General features: G+C 48.3%; 1 non-coding gene across 1 annotated transcript; it reads left to right on the forward strand.

The window, feature by feature from the left end:
* Window positions 1–990: 990 nt before the first annotated feature.
* Window positions 991–1,097, forward strand: LOC114104729 (U6 spliceosomal RNA). The gene has a single exon (XR_003584878.1). It is a non-coding gene; the product is annotated as a U6 spliceosomal RNA (small nuclear RNA).
* The last annotated feature ends 10,389 nt before the right edge of the window (window positions 1,098–11,486 follow it).

Consider the following 11,486-nt stretch of genomic DNA (forward strand, 5'->3'; position numbering starts at 1 on the left):
CCAGGGCTGTTTTGGGAACTCAGCCAAATGGGCTGCAGGTCAAGGATCACGAATAAACATTGCTCCTTGGCAGTTGAACGATAGCCCTGTCTTTCTCAGGGCAGGAAAGAGCCATTAGTGATTCAAATGGACGTTTTTATTTGCTGGCGAGCCCTCCGATGCCCTGTGTGAGGGACACAGAGCCCAGGCTCAGGGCTGTTAGGCTAAGTTCTTTCTCCACCCCGGCCTTTATCTGGAAAGCTCTGGCAAAACGTTTCTGCCTTTTCAGGACTTCAACAGGAAAGTTCAATGAAATCAAGAAGCAATGAAATCAAGAAGCGAGAACCTCGTCATGAAGAACACCCAAGCCCAGAAGGTGCGGCCGTATGGCATGGCCTCGCAGAGAGCATCCCGGCCCAGCTGAAGCCAGATCACAAGTTCCACAAGTGTGAGCACCTGTGGCTGGGGTCTGACTGGGGAGACACCCATGAAGTTTATGGATACTCATTGGCTCGTAGGAGCTTCTGTGGCACTTGAGGTCTCCGAATAGCCGAGATTTTCATCCTTGATATAGCACTACAGAAAAAAATTTGTGCATGTTCATTTCAGATGATTTTTTAAGAAGAAAAAATGATTGAATCTGCAGAAGCAGAATGCATCTACAGATAGGGAGATCCAAATGCAGCAGTTGAGAGCCATGACTTGAAGGCCATACCCTAAAACACATTATAAAGCCACATCTCACAAAACAGTGTGGCCAGACTGCAGAGGCTTGATTCACCAATCAATGGGACCAAGTAGAAACCCATACAGTGGACAGGAGTGTCAAAGAGTCTATCCGGCTCGATCTGGAAGACCAAGCAGGTGCCTGACATGTAGTAATGATCAATAAACATTCACTGGAGTGAATAAAAAATAAGAAGTTTAAAAGGGAATGCTGACTTAGTAAAAAGAGTTGGGAATAGCTGTTTAGTGATTTTTGGAAAAATGCTATTTATTAAGAGTCAATGGGTGCTCGCTTCGGCAGCACATATACTAAAATTGGAACGATACAGAGAAGATTAGCATGGCCCCTGCGCAAGGATGACACGCAAATTCGTGAAGCGTTCCATATTTTTAACAAGACAGGGATGCCCTCTCTCACCACTTCTGTTCAACATAGTTCTCGAAACACTGGCCAGAGCAATTAGACAGATGAAAGAAATTAAAGGCATCAAAATAGGAAAAGAAGAACTTAAATTATCACTATTTGCAGATGACATGATTCTATACCTAGCAGACCCAAAAGGGTCTACAAAGAAACTATTAGAGCTAATAAATGAATTCAGCAAAGTGGCAGGATATAAAATCAACATGCATAAATCAAAGGCATTCCTGTATATCAGCGACAAATCCTCTGAAATGGAAATGAGGACAACCACTCCATTCACAATATCTTCAAAAAAAATAAAATACTTGGGAATCAACCTAACAAAAGAGGTGAAAGACTTATACAATGAAAACTACAGAACCCTAAAGAGAGAAATAGAAGAAGATCTTAGAAGATGGAAAAATATACCCTGTTCATGGATAGGCAGAACTAACATCATCAAAATGGCGATATTACCAAAAGTTCTCTATAGGTTTAATGCAATGCCAATCAAAATCCCAACGGCATTTCTTGTAGAAATAGAGAAAGCAATCATGAAATTCATATGGAAAAATAAAAGACCCAGAATAGCAAAAACAATGCTAAGCAGGAAGTGTGAATCAGGCGGTATAGCGATACCAGACTTCAAACTATATTACAGAGCAATAGTAACAAAAACAGCATGGTACTGGTACCAAAACAGGCGGGTGGACCAATGGTACAGAATAGAGGACACAGAAACCAATCCACAAAACTACAACTATCTTATATTTGATAAAGGGTCTAAAAGCATGCAATGGAGGAAGGATAGCATCTTCAACAAATGGTGCTGGGAAAACTGGAAATCCATATGCAACAAAATGAAACTGAATCCCTTTCTCTCGCCATGCACAAAAGTTAATTCAAAATGGATCAAGGAGCTTGATATCAAATCAGAGACACACCGTCTGATAGAAGAAAAAGTTGGCTACGATCTACATACTGTGGGGTCGGGCTCCAAATTCCTCAATAGGACACCCATAGCACAAAAGTTAATAACTAGAATCAACAAATGGGACTTACTCAAACTAAAAAGTTTTTTCTCAGCAAAAGATACAATAAGAGAGGTAAATAGAGAGCCTACATCCTGGGAACAAATCTTTACTCCTCACACTTCAGATAGAGCCCTAATATCCAGAGTATACAAAGAACTCAAAAAATTAGACAATAAGAGAACAAACAACCCAATCAACAAATGGGCCAAGGACCTGAACAGACACTTCTCAGAGGAGGACATACAATCAATCAACAAGTACATGAAAAAATGCTCACCATCTCTAGCAGTCAGAGAAATGCAAATCAAAACCACCCTAAGATACCATCTCACTCCAGTTAGATTGGCAGCCATTATGAAGTCAAACAACGACAAGTGCTGGCGAGGATGTGGGGAAAAGGGTACACTTGTACATTGCTGGTGGGACTGCAAATTGGTGCAGCCAATTTGGAAAGCAGTATGGAGATTTCTTGGAAAGCTGGGAATGGAGCCACCATTTGACCCAGCTATTCCCCTTCTCGGTCTATTCCCTAAAGACCTAAATAGAGCATGCTACAGGGACACTGCTACATCGATGTTCATAGCAGCACAATTCACAATAGCTAGACTGTGGAACCAACCTAGATGCCCTTCAATGGATGAATGGATAAAAAAAATGTGGCATTTATACACAATGGAGTATTACTCTGCATTAAAAAATGACAAAATCATAGAATTTACAGGGAAATGGATGGCATTAGAGCAGATTATGCTAAGTGAAGCTAGCCAATCCCTAAAAAACAAATGCCAAATGTCTTCTTTGATATAAGGAGAGTAACTAAGAACAGAGTAGGGTCGAAGAGCAGGAGAAGAAGATTAACATTAAACAGGGATGAGAGGTGGGAGGGAAAGGGAGAGAGAAGGGAAAAGGCATGGAAATGGAAGGAGACCCTCAGAGTTATACAAAAGTACATACAAGAGGAAGTGAGGGGAAGGGGAAAAATAATACAAGGGGGACAAACGAATGTCAGTAGAGGGGGCAGAGAGAGAAGAGGGGAGGGGAGGGGAGGGGAGGGGGGATAGTAGAGGATAGGAAAGGCAGCAGAATACAACAGACACTAGTATGGCAATATGTAAATCAATGGATGTGTAACTGATGTGATTCTGCAATCTGTATATGGGGTAAAAATGGGAGCTCATAACCCACTTGAATCAAATTGTGAAATATGATATACCAAGTACTATGTAATGTTTTGAACAGCCAACAATAAAAAATTAAAAATAAATAAATAAATAAATAAATAAAAGTTAATGTAAAACTGCCATGCTATATAGTAAACTGCAACCTATGTGTTCATGTAACAAACATCAATCTCAGCCAAATTAGTTATTAAATAAATGAATTTTATTTTCAAAAAAAAAAAAAGAGTCAATGGTATTCTATAGCAGAACTGATTCTGATGGATAGATTTAAATATGAAAAAATATTAGTTTAAAATCAACTAGAGGACCACAAACATTCTGAGCTGTGACATTAAAACAAATCACAAAGGAGAACATTATCTTACTGCATATAAAAATTATACATAATAACTGGGCATAAATGGATGTAAGTAAGTAACTCCAGGGAGGTCAAAGTACCAGGCTGACTTCAAACAAGAGCATGGACAAATAATAGGTGACCCCTGAAAAAGTCCCTCCATTGCAGTAAAGAAGTGCAAGTGGAACTTGACGGTCACCCCTGAGCAGGCAGACTCACTAGCGAGCCCTCCACCAGTCCCTAACAATGAGCACTACGGGAGTGTGCACAAACACGGGGACCTTTGCCATAGAATGTAAGTAACAAGAAGCCCAACTCCAAAATAAGTGGGATCGAGTCAGAGCCATGTAACATATTGGAAGAACTATGTGGAAATGCAAATAGGGCTTGTTGGAGGTGGAGCTGGTTGAAACGTTAAGCATGGTAATTTTTATTTTATTTTTCCAAAGTTTTAATTAGTGCTAGTGCAGTATTTTGTTTTAAAGAAATGGAATTATCACACACTATCATAGATCCACAGAAGACAGGGAAAGGACTGGCCCATCTAAATAGCCAAAGCGCACCAGGGCCAGGTACCATTTTGCACCCTCAGCACACGGGATGGCCCCACAGCCCAACCACCTCCAAGGATGGTGCAGGGAGGGGACTGTGCATGTCAGCGTGTGCCCAGGCCAGCAAAGGCAGGCATTGATGAGCTGAGCCAAGTACTGTTTGTGTGTGTGAGTGTGTGCGTGAGTGTGTGAGTGTGCATATGAGTGTGTGTGTACATAAGTGCCTGCGCATATGAGGGTGTATGAATGTGTATGAGTGTGTATGTTAGTGTGTGAGGGTGTGCAAGTGGGTGTGAATTTGTGAGTGTGTGAGTGCATGTGTGAGTGTGCATATGAGTGTGTGAATGTGAGTGAGAGGGCGGGAGCTGACTTTGACGGACTTGGCCACTTGCCGGCTGGCCACTTGGCGCAGCTGGCCTCATCTCCGTTTCCCCATTTCTGCAAGGAGAACAATGTGGTCTCCACGGGGGTAGCAGAAATATGACCTTGCCAACCATCTGGCAAATGTGTCTACCTCTCACATGGTGTGTAAGTACGGAGGTCCGGCGGGTCATTCCAGTATGGACAACCGTCACGGCAGAGGGTGAGTAACCATGACACTTAGCAACTGTCTCATTAGGACGGACACTCTAGACCCACCCGGGGCCTGAGTCCCTGAATGGCTGTGTGCCTCCCTGCAGGGCTACCACTTAGGGACCGGAGAGGGTCACTCTGGACGAGGAACTTCAAGTTTAACTTGCATTTGTTTTCACAGTGGAGAAGCATTTTTCCCCCCGAGGTTACTTAACCTCTCTCAGCTTCAGTTTCTTCTCCTGTAAGATGAGGGCCGTAGTGGTCACCTAACCCAGAGACTGTCGGGAGGATTTGAAATAATGTTCAATTAACGTTATTTGCCTTCCGCAGGCCGTCAGTTTGCATTTCTTTGCCTGCTAAATGAGAGCTGATGTGGCATTAACCAAACCCCATTAAAAAGCAAGGAAGGAATGAAAGAGGAGGAAACTGGAGGCAGATGAGGCTTTTCAAATTTTATTTTCAAATTGCACTGAGAAGGTCCTCTTCAAGTAATTGCTGTTGGGCCGCTTCCTGGCCATGGCGCCCCATCCTGCTAAGAGGAGAGGCACTTTGGCTTGTCTCCTTGAGTGTCCTTCGTCAGCCCAGAGCTGCGGTGGTCAGCCCACTGACTCCCCTTCTCTTCTCTTCCCGCAGCTCAGTGCCGCTGTTCTAACCCTAACACCAGACATGCCCACAGTTCAGCTGTAGAAGTTGGACATCTGAAAGCTCCAGACAAGGACGAGAGAGAAGTACCCCGTCCCAGCCAATCCCATTTGGGGAAAATCAGGCCTCCTCCAGGGTTAGCAGCTCATCACTGAACACCAAGCTCAGAGCTGAAAACCACCCAGCCACCTACCAGCCTCTGCAGGATGCAGAAAAGATTTAGTGCCACCGTCCCCCTGTCCAGGGCTCAGTATTCTTTTGTGTGACAAATAAATGAATAAATAGGCTGATGCTCAGAGAGGGGCAGCACCCTAGCCAAGTCCGCAGAGTCAGCCTCCCTAAGGGGCCACCCAGGTGGGCCTCTCAGGTGCTCTGTCTCCCCTGTGTCAGGCAGAATCTCAGTCTGCACCCGTGAAAGTGGAGGGCTGCTGACGGGACCCCACCGGTGTTCTTGGAGTTGGGACCCACCAGATCTTCAGCCTGCAGGGCCTCCAGCCAGGGTGGACCTGGGCACGGCTGGGAGTGGCTGCATGCCCCCTGGGTTTCCTAGACCTTCCTTCCACTGACTGTGTGGAGCCACCCTCCGCACAGGGGCCTCTCCACACGTATCTCGCCCGTGGAACTCTGGGCAGGGCCACAGTGTCCACTTGGCAGATGAGGAAACTAGAGACCAGAGACGCAAAATGACCCTCCCAGGCTCCCAGGCAGGACAGTCTCAGGCCAGGAATGGGGAACATGTCTTCTGAGTCCAGACCCCGGGATGTCCCAGACCCTTATCATCTTTCAAGGGGGACAACGAAAAGAGGACCAAGGTCCCAAATGGAGCTGGAAGCCACTGAACAAAAGCAGTTTGGGACTCAAAGATGAGAGCAGAGCCCGCGGGACTTGTGGCCTCTGGGGCACTGGCTCCCTGGAGAGAGTCGGGACAGGGGGTCCTGACTGGCCGTGATTCCTGCCATGGAGCAGGGCGCACAGCCAGCCCACCAACACCCACGCGCCCACGCCGCACCTGATTCTCCTCTGCTGTGCACACTTTTGCCTCCCCGGGTCCCTTCCTCCGTGAAAAAAGTCTTTAAAATATTTTATGACATTATTCATTACTATTATAATATGTGGTTCCCTTTTCATTTTTAAAAGAAAAATATTAAAGCGATTTAATAGTGTGGGATCCTGAGCGTATATTATAGGCCCTGAGCACCATGCCCATGGAGCCTCATTGTGGAGTGGGTGCTGTTGAGGCCCTACTGTGTGCGGGCAACATGGGGATGTGGAAACGAGTCATGGAGTGTCTCTGCATTTGGGGAACCCTCAGGCCGGAAGAGGAGAAGACAGATTCTGAAATAACTAAAAATGACACCTCATCACAGAAGTGAGAGCTGGGGGGCTTCCTGGAGGAGGCGGGCACGGCTGTCCCGAGAACAGGTGAAGGAAGGAGCGTCCAGCCCTGGCTGTCCAGTGGGTCCCTCCAGGGAGCAGGGGAGACACCCCACACCGTTCCAGATGGCCAGAGGATGCATTAGCTGTTCTTTTCCTCTCTCCTTTAAAGGAAAAAGAAAGGAAAGAAAGTACGGGGTGGGGGGAGATAAAGAAAAAAGGGAGAAGGAGAGAGAGAGGTGTCAGTCATGTGGTGTCCACATCTCTACAAAGACAGGGACAGGCAGCAGCACCGGGAGGCTCGGCGGCACCTCGGGCTGGTGATTACCGTGGCCTAGTTATTCCTCCAGAAAGAAAAAAGTCCAGGACCCGATCCATTTTTCTTCCTTAACAGGTGAAGTTGGCCTAGAGCACTGTAATTTTAATCAAATCTTCCCATCTGTGTGGAGCATCTCCGAGAAGTTGAAGATTTAAGTGTACGTTGCAGGGTTTGTGGAATTGTCCCTGCGGGGAGGGCGGAGGCCAGGGCCGCCGTAATTATGCCACACTTAAAGGTGTTTCGGTGCCAGGGAAGGCTGTTTCTTTCTTTAAAAAAAAAAAAAAAAAATTCTCCTACCCTCATTGAGGGTGGGGATGATATCATGGTCATGAAAAGGAATAAATGCAGGGGTTTCAAGGGTGCACGAGGCCGGGGAAGAGGGAACTGCGATCTTCGGTTTGGGTGAAGACTGGAACAATTTGGAAAACCGGGACGTGATGCTCCGAGGCCCCAAGCCGAGGCTAAAATGGACCAAATCTCTCTAATGTGCACACGGAGCCCCTCCCCTGGCTGCCTCCAGAACAGGTGCCCCCACCTCCGTCACCCCCAGGCAGACCAGGGGACACACGCAGGGCTTTCACAGGTAGAGCGCCCAGCACCCGAATGCCCCAGCAGCCTGCATTCCTACACACACAGCATCCGTCTGCACACGTATAGCCACGTGCTGGCCCTGCACACGGACACACCAGCCTCGTGACTCACATGAAGTACAGACACACGCACATCCCACACAGGTGGCAGGCATGTAAGTAACTCAGGCCACCCCAGAGCTGTCAGGTACAATGCAGAATTACCCAGGTGACCCCGAAGCTGCCCAGAGAAGGGCCCAGGAGGGCAGTGGGGCTTGGGCAGGTCGGGGAGGGGGCAGTGGGAAGGGGCAGGCACACCTGTGTGCCCTTGGCTTCTTTTCAATGAACTTTTTTTATTTTAGGGACAAGTTGCTACGATAGAACAGAGGGTTCCCCTGCCCCTCACACCCTGCCCTCCCACCTCAGCATTCCATGGTGTATTGTCTACAGTCAACGGACCAATGGTCGCCTCTGTGTTCCTTGGTGTCGTGTGGAGCATCCCGTAACTGGGCTTTCCAGAAGGTGGTGATCTCTGGAGTCATGAGATCCCAGGACTTCCATCCCGGAGGCAGGGACCTGGGATGTTGTCCTGGGAGGATGTGTGCCCCTGGAACTCGGAGCTGAGGAGCTTGGCCCCCCGTCAGCTCTGATCTCCAGCAATTCCGACCCAAGCAGAATTTCGAGATGAACTGACAACCCTGTGCGTTCCAGCCCTGGAACCTGTTGCAGGACCTGTCACTTTTCAGTTGCAACCTGGTGCCTCTCCAAACCCCAACCTCCCATGGGAAGGTAGACTCGGTTTGCCCTCGGGAATCCCAAGGAGAAAAAGGGTTTGCTTTTTTATGGCAAGGTATCGGCCCCAAATTCCACAAATACATTTGAAAGAAGTCAATTCCATCTGGGGGGAAAACAGACTCAATGGCCTTGTCACAAGCATCCTTAGCGCTACCATTTCTTCCAACTTCCCGCCCCTCCTCCCCACCCTCACACTCCTCTCTAGGCTCTCAGTCCTCACCATCCTGTCAAGCCCAGGAAGGAGCATCCTCCTCCAGGAAGCAGCCTCCTCCTCCAGGAAGCCTCCCTGGCTGCCATTGCTCTTCTCTCTTCCTTCTTGGAACAACTGATTCCCCATGGGACCAACTGCTACCTTCTGCCAGGGTTTGCTGGGCCTGCTGCCCCTGCGTCAGTCTCCCATGGCGGCCCTAACACAGCACCACAAATTGGTGCAAACAACAGAAACGTATTGTCTCATGGTTTTGGAGCCAGAAGTTGGGATGTGGGTGTGGAAGGGCTGCCACTATACGAGGATCCCCTCATATAGGCTGTGAGGGGATCCTGCTCGGGGCCTCTCTCCGGGCTTTGGATGGTTGCATGCACTTGGGACTGCGCTGTGGTTTGCAGGCGTACCACCCAGGGCTCTGCCCTGGCCTTCACTGGCATCTCCCTGTGTGTGAGTCTGTCTCTGTGCCCACATTTTCCCTTTTTCTATAAGGACGCCAATCATATTGAATCAGGGCCTTAATGACCTCATCTTCATTGTATCTTCTGCAAAGACTCTGATTCAAGCAAGGTCATATTCACGGTCACTGAGAGTTAGAATTGCAATGTCTTTAGAGGGACACGATTCACCTATAACATCTTCCCTCCTGCACCCGGTTCCAGACTGGGTAGAATTCATTTGTATACTCCTGTGGTAGCCAGATCGAGATCTGCGCTTGACAGAGGGCAGGAACTTAACAAAAAAGATCCCTTGGTTGGCTAACCATTCAGACTGCTGGTACCGACACACGATCATAAACTACTTCAAAAAAAGGAATGACTGTGTCCGGCCAGATGGACCAGGACTTGCTGGTGTTTGCAGATGTTAACTTAGCACAAAACGCTCTTCAGAAGACGGAAGGATCTCAGATACAGTCTCACCAAAGGCCGGTTTCCAAATCAAGAAATACCTTCCCACGCATGACACCAGCCGACCTGTCGACCTGTTCTCTGGTTCTTTTGCCACGAAGACTCCAGACCCTGAAAAACTACAATGGCATCCTGTGGCAGTACCCGAGAGCCACAGCGTGTGGGCTGGGGCCTGCTTGGCCAGGGAGTGGGGAAACGGAGTCTTGGCCTCGCTTTCTGTGGGGACTGAGAACAGCCAGGCAAAGAGAAGGACCTGCATTTCCCCACGGCCCTCGGCGAATCCCGGGAGGTGTAGACCCGCACTTTCTCCTCGCAGAGTCTGCGAACTTGACCACGGTTCTAGGCTGGAAGGAAAAAAATCAATGATTAAATCCTAAAGGAGGAACAGCCAGGGTGGATAGCGAGGATGTGGAGGGGGAATGTGGAGAAGGGGGAGGACAGACAAGATGCTCTGCCGGGAGCCAGAGGTAAGCCCAGAGCCTCTCCAGAGCCGGAGGCCCCTGGACCACCGACGGCCAGGCCTGGGCATCTACTGTGCAGAAGAAAGGCAGAGAAGCTGTGATCTTGTGCTGCCCATGCGGAGCCAGCAGGGAACGCCCAGGTAGTGAGCCCACGCTGCCTGAGAGTGCGCAGGACCCAGACCAGACAGTGGGGACCACCTGAGGGCCCTGTCCTTACAGCCATGGGAGATGCTAGGTCAAAGCCAAAGCAACCACAGATCCTAATAGGCAGAGATTTCTTAAAACCATATATAAAATAAATTAAAAATTAAATTGAAAAGCATCCCTCCCACGGACTAGCCAACCCAGAGAGAGGCAGCCACTCGCGACTCCTCCAGCAAACCCATCCGAACTTTCTCACCATTGACGGTGCCTGCAGCTGGCCCTATTGTCTGTCTCTCCACAAAATCCAATATTTCCCCTTCTGTTATGCTTGGCACAATGACAAGAAAGGAAGAAATAAAAGTTCTCCTATTTAATGAAGCTGTTGAAGATTTTTTTTTTTTTTATCAGAATTGACATGACCATTACCATCTCGACTCCGGTTCTGACACAAGAGTCCCCTAGCAACATGATCTCTCCATGGCAACCACCCCACTTTCCACACAAGGACAATCTTGACAGCTTAGCATTCAATAAAAAGTACTTTTAATTAAACGATGACTAAGAACTGGCAGCACAAAATATATATATATATATCGGGCACATGTTTTCCTCTGTTGTTAACCTTCACTGAAGAAGGAAACGACCAACCCAAGCTTGTCTTTTGAAAGGGTGGTCATATACCTTAAATGAGGTGTGGAAAGATTCCTGGAGTCCACCAAAAGATGGGAAGTTCTACTCAGGTGCCCACAAGTGCCATCTCCTCCCGAGGTCCCCAGGGTGAGTACGTGAAAGGGGCTTTGACGTGGACCATGTGGAAATCGCAACAGCAGCCACCACACAGCATGCTGCTACCTACAGAGGGCTTGCTGTGCCCTGGACAAGGGACAGTCCTGCCATGGCCTCACAGATTCCTCCCAGCAGGGAACTCCTGTTCTTATCCTCCCCTTACACGGGTGGAAAGTGAGACTCAGAGACCCAAGCCCAGGGGCTTTATCTTGCGACGGGCACACTGGTCTGCTGTGTGCTCAGGAGGAGGTGAAAGCAAACAGGAAAAGCAAGCATGAACCACATCCAGGGTGAACAGGTGTCTTCCAAACACTAAAGCACTAACAACAGAATAATCCTCTCTTACAGAGGAGGAAACTGAGGGTCAGAGAAGCTCTCTTGCATGTCGAGTCACACACAGGAACATGCACAGGTACACAGTCAAGGCTTCTGGGTTCTGAGCTGTTGCATTTTGCCTTCCCACCTGTGCCTCCCTGGACACACAGAAAGGTGGACAATG

The sequence above is a fragment of the Marmota flaviventris genome, chromosome 2, assembly GCF_047511675.1.
Source record: "Marmota flaviventris isolate mMarFla1 chromosome 2, mMarFla1.hap1, whole genome shotgun sequence".
In the NCBI taxonomy this organism is placed as follows: Eukaryota; Metazoa; Chordata; class Mammalia; order Rodentia; family Sciuridae; genus Marmota; species Marmota flaviventris.